Raw genomic sequence first — 18205 nt, 5'->3', positions numbered from 1 at the left:
GAAACCCTGTACAGGGGCGCTATGAGTTGGAACCGACTCCATGGCACATAACAACAACAAATGATCATTTTTGTTTTAGAATATTTTAATTTGTTAATTGTAATCAATTGACTTATTTATGCTGATTTTTATTCTAGGCTAATATGTTTCTTTTATAATAGTTTATTGATTCTGATTCTTAGATTTTATTTTTCTTTACTTTATTTTATTAATACTGTTACCCCTAATAAAGGTTCATGCCCTGGAGCAGCGGAGCCAAATTCACCAACTCCAGTTTAGAGAGAGGCGCCCTGGTGTGGTGGTATAGTGTTAACGCGCTGGACTGCAACATCGCTTTGAACCACAAGGTCAGCGGTTCAAGCTAACCACCCGCTCCTCAGAAACCCTATACAGGGTCGCCGTGGGTTGGAACTGACTCGACACTTCACAACAATGCCTCAATCATGTTATTATGCCCCTTGTGGTGGTGGTGGCTATGTGCCGTGGAGTCGGTTCTGACTCATAACGACCCTGTACAGGGTTTCCGAGGCTGTAAATCTTAACGCCTCATCTTTCTCCCATGGAATAGCTGGTAGTTTCAAACCACTGACCTTGTGGTTCGCAGCCCGATTCGTAGCCACTACGCTACCAGAGCTCCTTATGCCCCTTGTAGATAGACCTATTGTTTGTCCGAAAGTGGAGCAAGCCATAGAGGTGAGAGCAGTTTCAGACCTGAAGGGTGACTGAAGGCCGTCATCTGGGGGCTCCATCGACCTCTGGGCAGTAAGCCTTTTGTTGCATTTTTTTTTTTTTTTGTCTTTGATTTTCATCCTTCTTCTTTCCTCTGGGCAGAGAGAGACCAACAGTCCATGGTAGATGGGCACACACTACCTTTTAAGACCCCACTCACTACTCACCAGAGTAGGATTTAAAACGTTGTCTTTTTAGACCACGTTATGCCAATTGAACTTGGTGCCCCCTAAGAACATTGTCCTGAGTCTCTAGACCCAGTGACGCCTTTTGTTTTTCACAGTTTGATGTCAGAAGTTGGGTTTGCTGCACTAGCTCTAGACTCATGGAACCTTGGGATTGGTTCTGTCTGAGAAAAAACAAGGGACGTGGAAAGTAAAAGTTCAGCTTCTTAAAAGACTACTGTGTGGTTGTTGATGGTAATGACGGGAAGGGTTGTAAGATGTTATGCTGCAGTTGGGGGTAGAAAAGCTGCTACTAGAGTCATTTGGGGTGAAAGTCTGGCTGCTTAAACCAGATCACTAACGGGGTCAGGGTCTGTTTGTTCCACCCACCAGCCAGAAGTCTGAGGCCACACACACATATTTCAGGAAACTGAGTATTGGGCATCTTGATTACAGAGAGCTTGTAAGCCCACCTTCAGCCTATACTTGATTTACTATGCTAAAGGAGAGTTAAAGTTTTTGGCTTGTTTTAGCAAAGAAAAGAGACCCCTTATTCAAATATAAAAATATAAGTTGTTAGGTACCATTGAATCAATATCGACTCATAGCAACCTTATGCACAACAGAACGAAACACTGCCCAGTCCTGGGCCAAGGTCACAATCATTGCTACGCTTTCTCCCATTACTAATGCCACTGTGTCAGTCCATTTTATTGGGGGGGGGTTCCTCTTTTTTGCTGACCCTCCACTTTACCAAGCATGATGTCCTTCACCAGAGACTGGCTCCTCCTGATCCTATGTCAGAAGTATGAGAGACAAGGTCTGGCCATCCTGGCTTCTAAGGAGCATTCTAACTGTACACAGATTTGTTTGTTCTTTTGGCAGTCCTTGGGACTTTCAATAGTCTCTTCCAACACCATAACTCAAATACTTTAATTCTTCTACAATTTTCTGTATTCATTGTCCGACTTTTACAGGATTATGAGGCAAAAGAAAATACCATAATTTGGGTCAGGTCTACCTTAATCCTCAAACTGACATCTTTGCTCTTGAACACTTTCAAGAGGTCTTGTGCAGCAGATTTGCCTAATGCGATACATCCTTTGATTTCTTGACTGCTGCTTCTTTGAACGTTCATGGTGGATCCAAACAAAATGAAGTCTTTGACAGCTTCAATCTTTTCTCCATTTATCTTGATGTTTGTTATTTATTGGTCCACTGGTGAGGAGTTTTGTTTTCTCTACACTGACATGTAATCCATACCGAAGGCTGTGGTCTTTGATCTTCATCAGTAAATGTTTTAAGTCCTCTTCATGTTCAGCAAGCAAGGTTGTATTATCTGCATATTGCAGATTGTTAATGAGTCTTCCCTCCAATCCTGATGCCATGGTCTTCTTCATATAATTAAGCTTCTCGGATTATTTGCTCAGCATACAGATTGAATAAGTGTGGTAAAAGAATACAGCCCTGGTTCACACCTTTCTTAATGTTAAACCATTCGGTGTTCCCTTATTCTGTTCTTGGTCCAGGTCCAGGTTCCTCATGAGCACAATGAAGCGTTCCGGAATACTCATACTTCACAATGTTGTCCAGAGCTTCTCATGATCCACACAATCGAAAGCTTTTGCGTAGTCAATAAAGTACAGGTAAGCATCTTTCTGGTATTTTCTGCTTTCAGTCAACATCCATCTGATGTCAGCAGTGATAACCCTCATTCCACGTGTCCCTCTGAATTCAGCCTGAGTATTTGGCAGCTCCCTATAAATATACTGCTGTATTTGTATTATCTTTAACAAAAATTTTCTTGCATGTGATACTATTGATATTATTGTCCAATGATTTCTGCATTCCTTTGGGTCACCTTTCTTTGGAATGGGCACAAATTTGGATCTCCCAATCAACAAGCCAGATAGCTGTCTTCCAAATTTCTTGACATAGATGAGTGATTTCCACCAGTGCATCATCAAGTTGTTGAAAGATTTCCATTTGTATTCCATCAATTCCCCATGCCTTGTTCTTTGCCAATGCCTTCAATGCACCTTGGACTTCTTCTTTCAGTACCATTGGTTCTTGATCATATGCTACCTCTTGAAACGGTTGGAACATCGACCTTTTTTTTTTTTTCAGTACAGTAACTCTGTATTCTTTCCATCTTTTGATGCTTCATTCAATAACTTTTCCATTTTGTCAGTGTTGTTGTTGTTAAGTGCCGTTGAGTCGGTTCCGACCCATAGCGACCCTGTATAGGGTTTCCGAGGAGTGACTGGTGAGCTTGAACCGCCAACCTTGCAGTTCAAACGGCTTTGCAGCTGGTGCATTAACCCACAGCGCCACCCCAGGACTCCTTCAATATCGCAGGTTAAGGCGTGAAGTTTGTCTTCAGTTCCCTCAGCTTGAGAAACGCTCAGTGTGTTCTTCCCTTTTGGTTTTCTAACTCCAGGTCTTTGCACATTTCGTATTTCATTATAATATTTGACTTTGTCTTCACAAATTGACCTTAGAGATTTTCTGTTCAGCTCTTGTACCTCATTTCTTCCATTTGTTTTAGCATCTCGACGCTGGAGAGAAAGTTTCAGTCTCTCCTGACATTTCTTTTGTCTTTTCTTTCTTTTTAATGACCTTTTGCTTTGTTTCTATCTGATGTTCTTAATGTTGTCCGTAACTCCTCTAATCTTGACTTTTTCTAATTTGTTAAATTTATTTCACTTTATTTTATTTATTCAATACTTAATTTATTTAATTACTCTGATTTATTTATTTTTATTTATATATGATTCCATTTTTATATTATTTTCAACTTAATTTAATTTGTCTTATTCTATTCTGTTTTACTTACTTTAATTTTTACATTTTATTGTTTATCCATTTTTATTAATTGATCTCATTTTATTTTATTGTTGTTGTCAGTTCTGACTAATAGGGACCCAGTATAGGCTTTCTGAGGAGTGGCTTGTGGGTTTGAACCACTGAACTTGAGGTTAGCAGTCCAATGCTTCTTCTACAGTGCCACACAAGGACTCCTTTTATGTGATTAATTCTATTTGACTTTTTAAAATTCTGTCATTGAATTCACTCAATTTTTTAATTTATCCTATTCTATTTATTTCAAGAATTTAATTGTAATGTGTTCCATTTTATTACATTTATTTTAAATTACTTTAACTCAGCCTATTTTATTTATTGTATTTCCTTTATTATCTTTTAGTTTGAATTTCGTTGTTTTTTTCTGTGAGTTGACCTATGTTCCCTCTCTTCTCTTTTCTTTAAGACCCTGGGCAGATCATCCCTCCCAACACTGTTGTTGTTTGTTTGTTTGTTAAAGTTTTTATTGTGAATTATGTGATCGTTTACATGGGAGAACGAACATTAGCTTTACATTCATCCTATTGTATTTTGTTTCATTGCCATGGTTACAGTCCCCTCCATGCCTCATCAAACATCCAAAGGGTACATCCCACAAGCCTGCCCCCTGGTTGTCAGCACACAGCCCCTCTTCCTCCCTGGGTCTAGAGTCCCCAGCTGCTTCATCTCTCCACGTCATCGTCTCTGCCTCCATCTTTGGTGTCCCTGCTTTGGATAGGGTCCATCCATCTGTTCTTCTCCCTTGATGGTCCCAGGGACCTCTGCTCCTGGACTGCAAAGTCAACCACTCCCCTCCTTTTGATACAAAATGTCCACCTTTACATTTCCAACCCTCACAGTCAGTCCTGATAACAAGTATTCATTATTGTATCACAAGCGTCTTACCCCCATCTCCTTTCATCAGCCCCATCCAGACAGATTGGAAACCACTCAGTGGAGATTCTACCTTCCCCCTTCTGGATCTAGGCTCCCTCATGAAAGCTTGTACGCCATTCACTTCTTGCCTTTGTGTCGTCCCTCCGCCAATTTTGGGTAGCCAATGTCTAAGTTGTCCATCCCATCTACCCTGTATACTTAGGGGGTGAGAATGATCCTTGCTGTAAAGATTTGTTCCCTCTTTTAAACTACTACATCCATAGGCGTAGGTCAAATTCATCAAATTGTATCAGATTCCTCTTTTTTCCCTCTTCTTTCTTCTTCTATTGTTGCTGTTCTGACCCATAGCAACCCTGTATAGGGCTTCCAAGGAGTGGTTGGTGGGTTTGAACTGCTGACCTGGTGGTTCAAACTGACCTTGTGGTCAAGGGCATTATCCTCCAGACTCCCAACCTATGCAGTAAAAATCCCAGTTGGATCTGCCAAAGTCTTCTTTGGAAATTCCTTCCCGTCTCTTTCAGTCCTTGGAAGGGAACAGGCAGACATACTGGCCCTCCGCCTTCCTCTGGCCAACACGGTCCTGCTGTACCCAGGAACCTCTGGATTGGCCCCCAGGGAGCCACCCAGACTCTCAGAGGGATGCCCTCTAGGAGAAAGCTGGTACAGGCAGCAAACACTCGGGTGCTGGAAGACAGACCTACAGGGAGTTCTGTTTTCAAGCGTGAAGGGGGCTCTGTGTGTGGAACGCCATGGGGCAAGGCCAGTCTGGAGAGGGCTCTATATGGGGTGGCGTGTGTGATTGAGTCTGCGTGTGCACTGCGTGTCTCTGTTGCTGTCCATCCCTCTTGGCTACCTTCCTCAGTCCCCTGTCAGACTCTTCTCGGCTGTCTCTGCGTATGTGTCTATGTGGTGAGGGGTGGGCCGAGCAGGGGCAGTGCCATCCTCATTCCCCCCTGGAGGGAACAGCTGTAATAGGAATCGGTGCTGGAAGAGACCTGCCAGTGACCTCCCGGAAGTCGTCTTCTCCACACCTGCCAGGAGCCTGGCGACCGTATGTGTGGATGTTCAATGAGCTGCGAGTATGGAGTCATAACCCACCTTCTGTACAAAGGGCACCCCAGAAGGGGTTTCTGATATACCTTAGCAAAGTCCCACAAACTGGGTGGATAAGAAAACCAGAATTGATTATCCTGCCATCTGTAGGCTAGAAATTCAAGTCCAGGGCTTTTGGCAGGCCAAACTCCCTCGGAGGTGGCTCCGGGCACTCCCTGGCTTGTAGATGGAGTCTTCCCAGTGTCTCTGTGTCCCTTTCAGTTCTGGTGTTGTTGGTAAGTGCCGTTGAATCGGTGCCAACTCATAGGGACCCTGTAGAGGGTTTTCGAGGAGCAGCTGGTGGGTTTGAACCACTGACCTTGAGGTTCAAAGCTGGCATGCAATTCAGCACATTAACCCACAGCACCACACCAGGACTCCTTGAGTTCTGATTGTTGTTGTGTTGTTATGTGCCGTGGAGTGGGTTCTGACTCATAGTGACCCTGCACAGGGTTTCCAAGGCTGTAAATCTTTACGGGAGCAGAAAGCCTCATCTTTTTTCCGTGCAACAGCTGGTAGTTTCGAACTGCTGACCTTGAGGTTGGCAGCCCGATTCATAACCACTATGCTACCAGAGCTCCTTTTGAGTTCTGGTAGCCCCAGGCATTTCTTGACTTGGAGGTGCATCTTTAGGTGGTCTCTTCCTGGGTCTCTATCTTGTATAACATGCTAGTGCTCCTTCGTGACCCAGTACTAACTGGTAGCATCTTCAAACACCGCCACAGGAATTTTGGGAGTACATATTTAATCACAGCCCTGGACAAGGATCCTAACACAAGGACCCCAGGGTGCCAGAACCAAAACACCATCCTACTCTGTGTCCCACTATGACCTGTGTGACAGAAATGGAAAACGAGGTTCAGGAAGCAAGCTGGAAGTCTCCACCCAGACCCTGGGTTACTGCACCTCTCCTCTCCCCTCCAGTGACCCCCTGGAAAGCCCAAGAGGAGTCTGGTGGACCACCTTCCAGGAAAATCATGAAAATTCTTCACTAGCCCCAATTCACAGGTCTAGAAACATCCCAAGAGGTGCGTACTGCAAACCATGTTCTGAACCAGCTCTTTCCCTTTAACGGAATGTCTCAGGGGCCGTTCATGCCAGATGGACTTCAACCTGCTGTCCTGGTGTCCATAGGACACCTCCGTCCCAGCCTGCCATTTCCTTACAGAAGGTTGCCCGTGACTTGAACCAGTGCCTGCCACCAGCCGTCGCCTGCAGAAATGAACATCCGTGATGAACCGCTTGACAGAGTTTCACAAATGTGTCCACAGGCAAACGTGTTGTTATTTTTGTGAAATGCCATGAAGTCGGTTCTGATTCATAAGGACCCTTGCAGTTAGCAGTCCAGTGCTTATCCTACAGCACAGGCAAATGTCTAGCAGTGGAACATTGTTGGTGTATGCCCTGGAATGGATTTTGACTCATTTGTTGTTGTTGTGAAGTGCCATCAAGTCGGTACCGACCTATAGTGACCCTATGCACAGCAGAAGGAAACACTGCCCGATCCTGGGCCAACCTCACTACTGTTGCCATGCTTGAGTCCATCGATGCTGCCACTTGGCCAATCCATCTCGCTGAGGGTCTTCCTTTTTTTCTCTGACCCTCCACCTTGTTGTTGTTAAGTGCCGTCGAGTCGGTTCTGACCCATAGCGACCCTGGTCTCTCCTGACAATATGTCTGAAGTATAAGAGACGAAGTTTGGCCATCCTGGCCTCCAGGGGGCGCTCTGGCTGCACTTCTTCCAACACAGATCTGTTGGTTCTTTTGGCAGTCCATGGCACTTTCAATATTCTCCTCCAACGCTGTAACTCAAAGGCATCAATTCTTCTACAGTCTTCCTTATTCACTGCCCAGCTTTCACATGCATATGAGGTTATTGAAAATACCATGGCTTGGGTCAGGCGCACCTTTGACTCATATTGACCCTGAATATTACAGAGTATAACTAGTCCGTAAGGTTCCCAAGGCTGTCATATTTACGAAGGAGGCCTGGTGGCGCTGTGGGTTAGGCATGGTGCTGCTGAGAAGTCGGCGGTTCAAACTCACCAGCACCTCCTAGAGAGAACGATGCGGCAAATCTGTCCCATAAAGATGTTCAGTCTTGGAAATACCATATACAATTGCTCTGAGTCTGAGTGAATTTGGTGGCAGTGGGTCTAATTTTTACAGAAGCTGACTGACATATCTTTCTCTCACAGAGTGGCCTCAAGTCATCCAGTGCTTTAACCATGGTGCCACCAGGCAACTGACTCCCTGGTTTAAACTTTACAGAAGCATATCAGCAGGTCTTTTCCCCCACAGAGTCAGTGGCTCCCTTCAAACCACCCACATTTCATTTAGTAGCTGCATATGTGGATTCAAGTTGGAAGAAGTGCGGCCAGAGCGCCCCCTGGAGGCCAGGATGGCCAAACTTCGTCTCTCATACTTGGGACATATTGTCAGGAGGGAACAGTCGCTGGAGAAGGAGATCATGTTTAGTAAGATGGAGGGTCAGAGAAAAAGAGGAAGACCCTTAACGAGATGGATTGGCAGCATCGATGGGCTCAAGCGTGGCCCAGGATCGGGCAGTGTTTCGTTCTGCTGTGCATAAGGTCACCGACTCGATGGTACCTAACAACAACAAAAAGACGTAATTGTTGACCCACCACAATCTGTGGATTATGTTGTTGTTGTTGTTGTTGTTAGGCTCCAGACTAAGGCAGACTAGGAATAAAGGGCTGGCAATCTGCTTCCAATAACCAGCCGTTGAAAACCCTGTACATCACACTATGTTGTGGGAGACTTCTGCTCCTTTACCTCTGAGAAGCTGCTTTCCTGCACAGGAGGCATACATCACCAATCGATCCAGAGGCACTAGGAGAAAACCCATCCAGCAGCTCAGGCCTCGGCCAATTCAGGGATCTGCTCAAGGGCAGAGCCCCAGCCACTCTGGGAATTTCATTTCCTGGGATTAACTTCACGCCTCTTGTTCCTGGAGCCAATTCAGGAAAATAGCAGGGTCATGTTCATCTTCAGCTCCGGACATGGGCCACTGACCACAAGATGAGGCCCTTTGGAGGGCTGAAGCTGGGCACCGAGCCCAGCAGGCCAGGCGGGAAAGCCTTTTGTAATTAGAACCACCCTGGATGCCCTGGTCTGACTGTTTGGCACAGGACACAGACAGCTGTTCACCAACCTCACTGTCCTCTCTGCAGCTCCCAGGTCTACAAGAGCAAGAACAGACCCTGGGCTGGACCCTCTGGTGCAGTCCCCACCCCCAGCCCTGGATAGAACCCTGGGACGCAGCTCTGCCTACTTGTTCAGGGTAGCTGATTGGAGATTTGAATCTAGGGAATGGTAGCAGGCAAGTCACTTTGCCTCTCAAAACCTCAGTTTTCCCATCTCAGAAGTGGGAATACACAAGCCATAGTCCCTTCCTGAAGTGGGAAAAGCCAGACTGCAGGGAGTGTTAGCTTCATTCCATTCCATTCAGCCTATGTAGACTGGGCTGTCCAGGGTTGGGACTGCCCTCCAAGTCCCTCAACGGAGCTTAAACCACCTGCCTTTGTGTCTATACCTGCTCATGACGATTCCAAGACCGTCAAAGTAGAACTGTGCTCCGCAGGGTTTTCAGTGACTGGCTGTTTGTAACTAGACTGCCTGACCTTTGTTCTGTAGGACTTCTGAGTACACGGAAACCTCCAATTGCTCAGTTAGCAGTGACTGGTTGCACCACCCAAAACCAAAAACACAGTTGCCTTCTAGTAGGCACTGATACATAACAACGCTCTGAATGTCTGTGGGGTTTTCAGTGACTAATTGTTTGGAAGGAGATCTCCAGGTCTTTCTTCTGAGGCTCCTCTGGGTGGGTGCCAAGTGCCAGCGTTTTGGTTTGCAGTCCCAGCACGTAGCTGTTTGCTTGGAGGTAAAGACAGTAGGAAATACTGATTTTAAGAGATTAGAAACAGGAGGGATGCCAGACTAGAGAGCACACACAGAGACTCTCTACAACAAAGATGTGAGAGACCAAATGAAACAGATACGGATGAAAATCCTGGAACCCTGAGCTTCAGAAGAAAAGTTAGAGAAGCGGAAAGAGAGCATGCTGGGAGGAGAAGCAGAGCAGGGACAGTGAGGGAGACCGACTGGTGAATGGCCAGCCAGACAAGGCAGGACAATCTTGAACCTTTGTGAGCTGTTTTAGCAACAGAAGGTGGTCCAGTAGAGTCACACAGGAGAGTGGGCCGGTCCCATTCCTTCTTTTTACCATGTTCCCCTCCTTCCCTTATCTACCCCCTGTACAGCCCCGGCTCACTCTCGGAGGAGTTCCGAGCCACCATTGTGAGGCACTTTGGCGCGCTGAATTCAGATGAGCTCAGCTTAGGATTTACAGAACCCCCAGAGCAGCCTTTAACGAGTCATCCTGCACACAGCTATCCTCTGGTCCTAACAGACCGTGAAACCAGCCCCATCAAGGGTCTCCACTAACTACTTCTAGATCAAGTATCCTGAACACAGAGAACAGGGAGGCCACAGGATCTCTTTCCAGGGCCACAGCCTCCTGCTCCCACCTCCTGAGCTCCTTGGCTTTGGGGTTTGCTTTTTTCCTTTGGTTGTTGCATTGTTTTTGTTTGTCATTCTTTCTCCTCCATCTTCTTTTCTCATTTTCTTGAATTTTTATCCTTTGTATCTCCGCTTTTGTTTTTCCTTCTTCTCTTCTGTTTCTCATTTCCTTAGCTTTTCCCTTTTGATCTTTCTTTATTCCTCTCTACTCTTCCTCTTTTCATCTCCCCTCTCCCTGGATTTTCCAACTATATGTAAAAATGTCTTCCTTTTATTTCCTCTCTTGTTTTTCTCTTTTATGGCTCCATTTCCCTCTCCTGCTTTTCTCTTTTTAGTTATTCTTTAGGGTTTTTCCTTTCTTTTAATTTCTTCCTTTTGTCTCCTTTTCGTATTGTTTTTCTTCTACAGCTCCCTCTTTTGTCTTTATAGTTGTTATATACATTTTTTTTTCTGGTTTCTGCCTGTGTTTATTTATTGTTTTCTCTTTTCATTGCTGGTTCCATGTTTGTTTATTCTGTTCTGATTTCTTGTGTGTGTGTTCGGAGGGGTTTTATCTTTCCAGCCAACAGGAGACAGCAACCTTGTCCATACGGCCCAGCCACAAGTGTGCCCTCTGCAGCTCCATCATTGCCAGCTCCTATCCCACCAGGTCAATGACAGCCAGCAGCCAGCACCAGCCAATCGCAGCCTACATTGAGGTGCACCATGGAGACCGGTGTGCGCAGGCCTCCCTCCACTCTCTAACTACCCCCCAGGGGACGGTGGGTGAGAACCTGAGAACACATCAACACACAATCATCAATCACAACAAAACAAGAACACCAAAATATCCCAGAGACAAGTTGAGCTCACACAAAGAAACAAGAGAAGGGCTCAAACAAATGACCAAGAAGATGAAGAGCCAGAAAATATTTCTGAGGAAGAAAAGGTAATAGAAGTAACTGAAAAGGGAATTCAATAGAATGATCTCAGAAGAGATGTCAGAAGAGACACTGAAACTTACTCTCCAGCATAGAGATGCTATAGTATAACTAATAGCCCCCATTTGAAATATAAGAGTATAACTAACAGCCCCCATTTGAAATATTATAACTAACAGCCCCCATTTGAAATATTACAGTATAACTATCAGCCCCCATTTGCCATTTGAAATACTATAGCATAGTTCACCCTGCTCCCCTTTTCCCCAAACTCATCCTATGGAAAAACAATAAATAAACTTCTTACAGAAAAACCTTGAAGGTCAGAATGACCCAAGGACATCTGAACAAACAGGATAAAACTTAGCCCATCCATACAACCAAGATAAGGGTTTATTGGTGGGTTTACTCCCACTTACAGGATAAGGGTCTGCTGGAATTTACCACCCCAGCTGACAAGACAAGTCTGTGTGTTCTACCCGCTCTGTGTTTCTTGTATTTTATACTGTACACTCCTCACTTGGGGGTCAGAGTGACTTGGGCTTGAGCTGCCACTCGGGCCACTGGGAATAAAGTTTGCTCTTTCAGTTTTCCAAGTTGAGTTCCTCCTGACTCGTGCTGCCGCAGCAGAGATGCTAAAGCGAATGGAAGAAATGAGGAGGCCCAAGAGCTGAACAATTTCAAAGATCAGCTGGATAAGATAAGGCCAAATATTACAGCAAAATGTGCAAAGATCTGGAGTCAGAAAACCAAAAAGGAAGAACACATTCAGCATTTCTTAAACTGGGGGAACTGAAGAAAAAAATTCAAGCCTCCACTTTCGTTATTGAAGGATACTCTGGGCAAATTATTGAATGATGCCAGAAAGCATCAAGAGAAGATGGAAGGAATATAAAGGAAATGGTTGATGTTCAATCATTCCAAGAGATACCATATGATCAAGAGCCAATGATACTGAAAGAAGAAGCCCAAAGTGCATTGAAGGAATTGGCAAAGAACAAGGCACCAGGAATTAATGGAATAAAAATTGAAATCTTTCAAGAAAGTGAGGCGGCACAGGAGGCATTCACTCATCTCTGCCAAGAAATTTGGAAGACAACTGTCTGGTCGATGATTGGAAGAGATCCATATTTGTGCCCATTCCAAAGAGAGGTGACCCAATAGAATGCGAGAAATCATTAGACAATCTCTTTGATATCCCATGCGAGTAAAGTTTTACTAAAGGTAATAGAGAAATGGCTGCAAGCATACAGTGACAGAGAACTTCCAGAGGTTCAAGCCAGATTCAGAAGAGGCCGTGGAACAAGGGATATCATTGCTAATGTCCTATGGATCTTGACTGAAAGCAGAGAATATCAGAAAGATGTTTACCTGTGCTTTATTGACTATGCAAAGGCTTTCAATTGTGTGGATCATGACAAGCTACGGACAATATTGTGAAGTATGAGTATTCTGGAACACTTAGTTGGGCTCATGTGGAATCTGTACATGGACCAAGAGGCAGTTGTTCGAACAGAAAAAGGGAACACTGAATGGTTTAAAATTAAGAAAGGTGTGTGACAATGTTGTATTCTTTCACCATACTTAGTCAACCTGTATGCTGAGCAAATAATATGAGAAGCTGGGTTCTATGAAGAAAAATGTGGCATCAGGATTGGAAGAAAACTCATTAACAACCTGCTATATGCAGATGATACAACCTTGCTTACTGAAAGTGAAGAAGACTTAAAATATTTACTGATGAAGATCAAAGAACACAGCCTTTGGTATGGGTTGCATCTCAATGTCAAGAAAACAAAAATCCTCACCACTGGACCAATAAACAACATCCTTATCAATGGAGAAAAGACTGAAGCTGTCAAGGACTTCATTCTTCTTGGATCAACCATCAACACTCATGGAAGCAGCAGTCAAGAGATCAGAGGACGTATTGCATTAGGCAAATCTGCTGCACAAGGCTTTTTTAAAGTGTTGAAGAGCTAAGATGTCAGCTTGAGGACTAAGGTGCACCTGACCCAAGCCATAGTATTCTCAATAACCTCATACAGATGCGAAAGCTGGACAGTGAATAAGGAAGATCGTAGAAGAATAGATGCTTTTGAGTTATGGTGTTGGAGGAGAATACTGAAAGTGCCATGGGCTGCCAAAAAACCCAACAGATCTGTGTTGGAAGAAGTGCAGCCAGAGCGCCCCCTGGAGGCCAGGATGACCAAACTTCATCTCTCATACTTCAGACATACTGTCAGGAAGGACCTGTTGCTGGAGAAGGATATCACGGTTGGTAAAGTGGAGGGTCAGAGAAAAAGAGGAAGACCCCCAACAGATGGATTGGCCAAGTGGCAGCATGAATGGACTCAAGTGTGGCAACAGTAGTGAGGGTGGCCCAGGAGCGGGCAGTGTTTTGTTCTGTTGTGCATAAGGTCGCTATGAGTCCGTACTGACTTGATGGCACCTAACAACAACAACACAAAGGATTAAGGAGCTCTGGATGTATAGTGGTTACAAGTTGGGCTGCTCACCTCAAGGTCAGCAGTTCGATACTACCAGCGGTTCCGTGGAAAAAAAGATGAGGCTTTCTACTTCCGTAAAGATTTACAGCTATGGGTTGGAACCGACCTGACAGCACTTAACAACAAAGGATTGACAGATCTAAGAAAGCAAAGAGAACATCGAAAAAAAAATTAGAAGAATTCAGGATAACACTAAAGGAAGAAACAAAATAATTGCAAATTTTGAAACTAAACAAAACCTGCAATTAGAAATCTGGAAGCTTTACTAAGATCTCAGAAATGGACAATACATTGAAAAGGCAAAGGAGTACCTACGAACCCATGGAAGCCTGAATTAGTGACCTGGAAGAGAAATCTCTCCATTCTAGTTTCCGGAAGAGCAATCAGAAAAAAAGAATGAAAAATGCAAAAAAAAAAAAAAAAAAGAAGCCTAACAGTTATGTGGGACACCATGAAGAAGAAGAACTTATTGCCGATAGGAATTTCAGAACAGGAGAGACAAGTACAGAGAAAGTCATCCCAAGACTTGTTGGAAGAAAACTTACCTAACATGAAAGACAAGAAGATAAGCAGGCATGAAGCTGAACAAACCCCAAACAGGAAAGACCCCAAAATAAAATCACCAAGACATATCCTAATTAACTTTCCAAAATTAAAGATAAGGAAAGAATCTTGAGAGCATCTTGGGAAAAATGAAATGTTACCTACAAAGGAGAACCAGTAAGATGAAGCTCTGATTTCTCAGCAGAAACCAACTGGGCGAGAAGGAAATGGGATGACATACAAAACTCTGAAAGAAAAAAAAAAATTGCCAACCAAGAATCATATACCAGCAAAGTTTGCTGTCCCTCAAATACGGTGGCAAAATTAGGACATTTCCGAGTAAACAGAAATTAAAGCAATTTGTGATGACCAGACCAACTTTATAAAAATGCTGAAAGGTGTTCTTTGGACTGGAAACCAAAAACAGTAGACAATAACCTGAGATTACAATACGTGACAACACCTGCTCGAACTCAATCCAGGTATTGTTGCTGTTGTGCTGTGCCGTCGAGTTGGTTCTGACCCATAGCGACCCTGCATAGGGTTTCCAAGGAGTGGCTGGTGAGCTTGAACTGCCGACCTTGCAGTTCAAACCAATTTTGCAGTCCAGCGCATTAACCCACAGTGCCACACCAAGACTCATCTTTAAAGTAAAACAAACTTATAAGATCAACTCTAGGAAGCTAGAGATATCAATTTATAATGGAGTCAGCTACAAAGGAAAAAGTAGGACTAGCGTAGATACAGAACTTCAAATGGCAAGAAAGTCAGGTAGATTTAAAGCTAAAGCAGACTGTCTTCAACAGGGACAAAAATTCATAAATGACAGGGTAACCTCAAAGGAAATGAATACACTTGCACACAAAAGAACAAAATGGAAAGATTTAGTAAACATTAACAAAACAGAAATGAAAATGAAAACCCACAAACAAAATGAACTCAAGACAGAAAATGATGTGGAACAAAGAAAGTAACAAAAATACACACAGCAAAATGACGGCAATGAATTCATACCGTACGGAAAATAAATGGATTAAATGTACCAATCTAGAGCTAGAAATGGAGTCCTGGTGTGGCGCTGCGGGTTAATGCACTGGACAGCAAGGTCGATTTGAACCACAAGGTCGGTGGTTCAAGCTCACCAGTTGCTCCTTGGAAACCCCATACAGGATCGCTATGAGTTGGAACCCACTCAATGGCACCAAACCACAGAAATAGAGACAGAGATAGCAGAATGGAGAAAAACAGGATACTTGAATATGCTGTCTACAAGAGACACGCCAAAAAGATGTGGACAGTCTAAATGCCCATCAACAGAAGAATGGTTACACGTTGTTGTTGTTAGATGCCATTAAGTCGGTATTGACTCATAGCAACCCCATGCACAGCAGAACGAAACACTGCCCGATCCTGGGCCAACCTCACAATTGTTGCCACGCTTGAGCCCGTTGATGCTGCCACTGTGCCAAACCGTCTCGCTGCGGGTCTTCCTCTTTTTCTCTGATCCTCCACTTTACCTAATATGATATCCTTCTCCAGGGACTGGTCCCTCCTGACAATATGTCTGAAGTGTGAGAGACGAAGTTTGGTCATCCTGGCCTCCAGGGGGCGCTCTAGCTGCACTTCTTCCAACACAGATCTGTCGGTTCTTTTGGCAGCCCATGGCACTTTAAATATTCTCCTCCAACACCGTAACTCAAATGCATCAATTGTTTTACGGTCTTTCTTACTCACTGTCTGACTTTCATATATGAGGTTATTGAAAACGCCATGGCTTGGGTCAGGCGCACCTTAGTCCTCAAGCTGACATCTTTACTCTTCAACACTTTAAAGAGGTCTTGTGCAGCAGAGTTGCCTAATGCAGTACGTTGTTTGATTTCTGAACTGCTGCTTGCATGAGTGTTGATGATTGATCCAAGCAAAATGAAGTCTTTGACAACTTCAATCTTTTCTCCATTTATATGGATATTGTTTATTGGTCCATACACACAGTGGAACACTACACAACATCGAAGAATAACAATGAATCTGCAAACTCCCTCACAACATGGTGGAACCTAGGGGACATTATGCTGAGTGAAATTAATGAATTACTAAAGGACAAATATTGCATGAGGTTTTTTTTTTTTATAACCCTTGTAATGTTGTGAAAGGTTACAAAAAGGTTTTCTTGTTAAAAGAAACAATCTATGATGGTTACTTGGGGAGCTGGGAAGGAAAATTATGGGCTAGAGGGTAGACACAGGTTAACATGGATGATAGGACAGGCATTATACAAGAGGGAGGTTAGCAGAGGAAGGTGAGGGCAGCAGGAGACGCAGGGAGGAATGCAAGAGTTAAAGTGCATAGAGGTAAATGTTAACTGTTGATACATGGAGGGGATTGCAATCATTTTAATGAATCAAAGTATGTAAATTGTTGAATGTAAACTGATAATCTCTGTACACCTCCACAATAAAAAGTCTGTGTTTTTTTTTTTGTTTTGTTTTTTCTTCTTAAAGTTTAGAAACAGCACACAAGGGGACACTTTCTGCCTTTTTCTCCCCATACCTTGCAACTATTTGGGATGTTTTTGGAGTCTGGAATATTGCTGTACTTTCTTGGGGCTGGGTAGCATTGGGGAAACTGGCTCATCACTTTTTCAATACTTAAAGTATTTTATTGAAAGTCTTGAAGGGGCTATTTCCCACACCCACATTTCTCATATGTTGTCCCACAATTAAAACCATGCAAGAGTCAGTATTTGTGGTCCTTGTTTGAAGTGGCTCATAAATGATGAAGCACTGATGATTTAAATTCTCAGAGTCCAAGTCATCAGAAATAAATTGTTTATTAGAGGCAGAAGATCCCAAGCTGACAGTTTTCCATCCATTTGTTCATGGGTTCTCATAATCTACCTCTGGGAGGCTCTTGTTCACTCCAATTTAGAGACTAAGAGGATCAGAAAAGCTAGGTGACCTGCCCATGGTCACACAGCATCCATCGGACTGTCTTCACTCTATGCTTGGCCTCACTCTTCAGGGCCTTTCTGCCACAGGAGCCGCCCCACCCTTTGCAGGCACGAGGCAGGGTACAAAATACACCAGAGGAATCACCCACTGTCTTCCCTGTGGGTGTGGTAACGTGAGAGCGAGTGTTCCTGAATGCCAAGGATGGGAAAAATGAGGTGAGTCGGGAAAAGGAAATACAGTATGCATGATTCATAAGGAGCTGTAGCATTTATTCATGCTTTGATTGGTCTCCTGAGGAAAGCAGGAGACAGCAGGAAAGAATAATGAGGTTTGGACTTTCTCAGGGAGTGGACATTCCGTGTGTACCTCTGCCACTTTACCCCTCAATAAACCCTGGAATCTGCATCTCCAAAGACTTGTTGGTTTGTGTGTTTTTTTCAAAGACTTGTTTTTGCTTGTTCATTTGTTTTTAAACTTTTTTTGTGTGTGATTTGGGTGAAGGTTTACAGAGCAGACCAGTTTTCTACTCACCCATCCATACACACTTTGTTTCATCTCTTGGACTGTAGAGTACAACACCATTAATTCCACTTCCTCCCTCTTTCCCATTTCCCTGCCTCCTCCTTTTCTACTCCTGGTGTGGCGCTCTAGCTAGGATCAGCCCTGGATTGTGAACCACAAGGTCAGCAGTTCAAACACACCAGCTGCTTTTCGGAAACCCTATACAGGGTCATGATGCAACAATCTGCCTTTTGAACTTTATTCTTGGGCAAATGCTGCCTTTTTTATCTCAAATGTTGATGATTTTAAGGAGTGTGTACCTCCCTAGTGTTGTTATTCCGTAATTAGACCTGTGGAGTCCTGGTGTGGCGCTGTGGGTTAATGCACCAGACTGCAAAGCCGTTTGAACTGCAAGATCGGCGGTTCAAGCTCACCAGCTGCTCCTTGGAAACCCTATACAGGGTCGCTATGGGTTGGAATGGACTTGATGGCACTTAACAACAACAATAACAACT

The 18205-nt window shown here is 44.0% G+C and overlaps 1 pseudogene; it reads right to left on the bottom strand.

Moving 5' to 3' along the window:
- The window catches only part of LOC102842517, a 25162-nt pseudogene that overhangs the window by 1164 nt on the left and 5793 nt on the right, over positions 1-18205 (bottom strand).

The sequence above is a fragment of the Chrysochloris asiatica genome, unplaced genomic scaffold (assembly GCF_000296735.1).
Source record: "Chrysochloris asiatica unplaced genomic scaffold, ChrAsi1.0 scaffold00125, whole genome shotgun sequence".
Lineage (NCBI taxonomy): Eukaryota > Metazoa > Chordata > Mammalia > Afrosoricida > Chrysochloridae > Chrysochloris > Chrysochloris asiatica.
Note: the sequence above shows the minus strand (reverse complement) of the source record. Positions and strands in the feature narration are given on the sequence as shown.